The sequence below is a fragment of the Phoca vitulina genome, unplaced genomic scaffold (assembly GCF_004348235.1).
Source record: "Phoca vitulina isolate PV1807 unplaced genomic scaffold, GSC_HSeal_1.0 scaffold58, whole genome shotgun sequence".
In the NCBI taxonomy this organism is placed as follows: domain Eukaryota; kingdom Metazoa; phylum Chordata; class Mammalia; order Carnivora; family Phocidae; genus Phoca; species Phoca vitulina.
Genome location: NW_022589761.1, coordinates 496,627 through 501,252, shown reverse-complemented (window position 1 = coordinate 501,252; position 4,626 = coordinate 496,627).

The window sequence follows — 4,626 nt, the reverse complement described above, 5'->3', positions numbered from 1 at the left end:
TCATAGATATTTACAGAACATTCCACCCTAAAACAACAGAATACTCATTCTTCTCGAGTGCGCATGGAACTTTCTCCAGAATAGACCATATACTGGGTCACAAATCAGGTCTCAACCGATACCAAAGATTGAGATTATTCCCTGCATATTCTCAGACCACAATGCTCTAAAACTCGAACTCAATCACAAGAAAAAATTTGGCAGAAATTCAAACACTTGGAAGCTAAAGACCACTCTGCTCAAGAATGTTTGGGTCAACCAAGAAATCAAAGAAGAACTTAAACAATTCATGAAAATCAATGAGAACGAAAACACATCGGTCCAAAACCTATCGGATACTGCAAAGGTGGTCCTAAGGGGGAAATACATAGCCATCCAAGCCTCACTCAAAAAAATAGAAAATTCCCGAATTCACCAACTAACTCTACACCTTAAAGAACTAGAGAAAAAGCAACAAACGACGCCTAAGCCACGTTTTAGAAGAGAAATAATTAAAATTAGAGCAGAAATCAATGAATTAGAAACCAGAAACACAGTAGATCAGATCAACGAAACTAGAAGTTGGTTCCTTGAAAGAATTAATAAGATTGATAAACCACTGGCCAGACTTATCCAAAAGAAGAGAGAAAGGACCCAAATTAATAAAATTATGAATGAAAGGGGAGAGATCACGACTAACACCAAGGAAATAGAAACAATTATTAGAAATTATTATCAACAACTATATGCCAATAAACTGAGCAATCTGGATGAAATGGAGGCCTTCCTGGAAACCTATAAGCTGCCAAGACTGAAACAGGAAGAAATTGACAACCTGAATAGACCAATAACCACTAACGAGATTGAAGCAGTGATCAAAAACCTCCCAAAAAACAAGAGTCCAGGGCCTGATGGATTCCCTGGGGAATTCTGCCAAACATTCAAAGAAGAAATAATACCTATTCTACTGAAGCTGTTTCAAAAAATAGAAACAGAAGGAAAACTTCCAAACTCATTGTATGAGGCCAGCATTACCTTAATCCCCAAACCAGGCCAAGACCCCATCAAAAAGGAGAATTTCAGACCGATATCCCTGATGAATCTGGATTCCAAAATCCTCAACAAAATCTTAGCTAATAGGATCCAACAATACATTAAAAGGATCATCCACCACGACCAAGTGGGATTTATCCCCGGGATGCAAGGGTGGTTCAACATTCGCAAATCAATCAATGTGATAGAACACATTAATAAGAGGAGGGAGAAGAACCATATGGTCCTCTCAATTGATGCAGGAAGAACATTTGACAAAATACAGCATCCTTTCCTGATTAAAACTCTTCAGAGTGTAGGGATAGAGGCAATATTCCTCAAGTTCATAAAATCCATCTATGAAAAATCCACAGCAAATACCATCCTCAATGGGAAAAAGCTGAGAGCCTTTCCCTTAAGATCAGGAACACGTCAAGGATACCCACTCTCGCCACTATTGTTCAACATAGTACTAGAAGTCCTAGCAACAGCAGTCAGACAACAAAAAGAAATAAAAGGTATTCAAATTGGCAAAGAAGTCAAACTCTCTCTTTTCGCAGATGACATGATACTTTATGTGGAAAACCCAAAAGACTCCACCCCCAAATTACGAGAACTCATCCAGCAATTCAGTAATGTGGCAGGATACAAAATCAATGCACAGAAATCAGTTGCTTCCTTATACACTAACAACGCAACTGTAGAAAGAGAAATTAGAGAAACGATTCCATTTACAATAGCACCAAAAACCATAAGATACCTCGGAATAAACCTAACCAAAGAGGTAAAGGATCTATACTCTAGGAACTACAAAACACTCATGAAAGAAATTGAAGAAGACACAAAAAGATGGAAAAATATTCCATGCTCATGGATCGGAAGAATAAACATTGTTAAAATGTCTATGCTACCCAGAGCAATCTCTACCTTCAATGCCATCCCGATCAAAATTCAAATGACATTTTTCAAAGTGCTGGAACAAACAATCCTAAAATTTGTTTGGAATCAGAAAAGACCCCGAATCGTCAAGGAGATGTTGAAAAAGAAAAACAAAGCTGGGGGCATCACGTTGCCTGATCTCAAGCTATATTACAAATCAGTGATCACCAAGACAGCATGGTACTGGCACAAAAACAGACATACAGACCAATGGAACAGAATAGAGAACCCAGATATGGACCCTCAACTCTATGGTCAAATAATCTTTGACAAAGCAGGAAAAAACATGCAATGGAAAAAAGACAGTCTCTTCAATAAATGGTGCTGGGAAAATTGGACAGCCACATGCAGAAGAATGAAACTCGACCATTCTCTAACACCATTCACAAAGATAAACTCAAGGTGGATGAAAGATCTCAATGTGAGACAGGAATCCATCCAAATCCTAGAGGAGAACATAGGCAGTAACCTCTTTGACATCGGCCAGAGCAACTTCTTTCAAGATACATCTCCAAAAGCTAGTGAAACAAAAGCAAAAATGAACTTTTGGGACTTCATCAAGATAAAAAGCTTCTGCACAGCAAAGGAAACAGTCAACAAAACAAAGAGGCAACCCACAGAATGGCAGAAGATATTTGCAAATGACACTACAGATAAAGGGCTGGTATCCAAAATCTATAAAGAACTTCTCAAACTCAACACCCAAAAAACAAATAATCAAGTCAAAAAGTGGGCAGAAGATATGAAAAGACACTTCTCTGAAGAAGACATACAAATGGCTAACAGACACATGAAAAAATGTTCATCATCATTAGCCATCAGGGAAATTCAAATCAAAACCACATTGAGATACCACCTTACACCAGTTAGAATGGCCAAAATGGACAGGGAAAGAAACAACAAATGTTGGAGAGGTTGTGGAGAAAGGGGAACCCTCTTACACTGTTGGTGGGAATGCAAGTTGGTGCAGCCACTTTGGAAAACAGTGTGGAGGTTCCTCAAAAATTTAAAACTAGAGCTACCCTATGAAACAGCAATTGCACTACTGGGTATTTACCCCAAAGACACAGATGTAGTGAAAAGAAGGGCCATATGCACCCGAATGTTCATAGCAGCAATGTCCTCAATAGCCAAACTGTGGAAAGAGCCGAGATGCCCTTCAACAGATGAATGGATAAAGCAGATGTGGTCCATATATACAATGGAATATTACTCAGCCATCAGAAAAGATGAATCCCCAACTTTTACATCAACATGGATCGGACTGGAGGAGATTATGCTAAGTGAAATAAATCAAGCAGAGAAAGTCAATTATCATATGGTTTCACTTATTTGTGGAACATAAGGAAGAGCATGGAGGACATTAGAAGGAAGGGGAAAACGGCGGGGCGGGAATGGGAGGGAAAGATGAACCATGAGAGACTATGGACTCTGAGAGACAAACAGGGTTTTAGAGGGGAGGGGGGATTGGTTAGCCCGGTGATGGGTATTAAGGAGGGCACGTACTGCATGGAGCACTGGGTGTTATATGAAAACAATGGATCGTGGATCACCACATCAAAAACTAATGATGTATTGTATGGTGACTAACATAATATAATAAAATTTTTAAAAATAAATAAATAAATAAATAAAATAATTTTGTTATCAGATATTTATATATTTTGACATATTTTATCGAAAGAGGATTATATCCTTATAGCAAGGAAGCTATAAACAACCACCATCCCTTGGAGGATGCTATTCTTATCAGTGAAGGATGTTGCAAGCCAGAAAAATCCCTCGCAAAAAGTATTATTGGGGTGGAGGTAAGGGGGGTTCCATGCATACTTTCTGGAAGCCAGCTCAGGAAAATACAGATACCCTTGTCTTGTGATTCCCCAGCGAAAGAAATGTTGAACTGGAGAAGTTAAACAAATTCTGGGAATGAAAATATCTAATTGGAGATAAATGGTATCCTTTGGTGAGAGACCATGTGAGAAAGACTCTCTGCCACATGGTCTATTTGGTCTATTTGGAAAAGCCACTGATTATTTGATGGATTATGATTTATGTTCTAGAATTTCAGCAATTCATCTAGTTTCCATGGTTTTCACTGATTGCCTTTCTACTTTCTGTTTATGATGGCTCTTTGTGAAGATTGGCATCTTTTGGTGATGGCTCTAGGTTATCATATCTCTTTCATTAGGTTAATGAGTTGGAAAGCAAAGTATTTATCCTTCTATATAGCTGTTAGTTGTATTTTTTTCTTAAACAGAGTGTAAAGTTTCAAAACCAGATAACTGTGGCATGTGTTTGTGCTCATGCTGTCATCTCCCAAGGAAATCCATCTACAGATGTCAGAACCTAGACTTTGTTTTGGGGAAATTCTGAGAATACAATTTTGAAGAGCTTCTCCAGGAAGAGCCCAAAGCACAGCTCTGAGACAGTCCACAGTCCCTTTGGAGTTCCAAAGTCCACCCCAAAGAGGCCTCTGGCTGCCTTGCCTGGCTAAGCTACAATCTACCACACAGAACATTCCACATATTTCTCCTCAAATCAGACCTGTACTCATTTACTTTGTCTGGCATTACATTCTCTCCTGTAGATCAGAGTTTCCATTTGGTATCATTTCCCTAAGCGTGAAGAATTTCTTTTCTTTCTTTCTTTCTTTCTTTCTTTCTTTCTTTCTTTCTT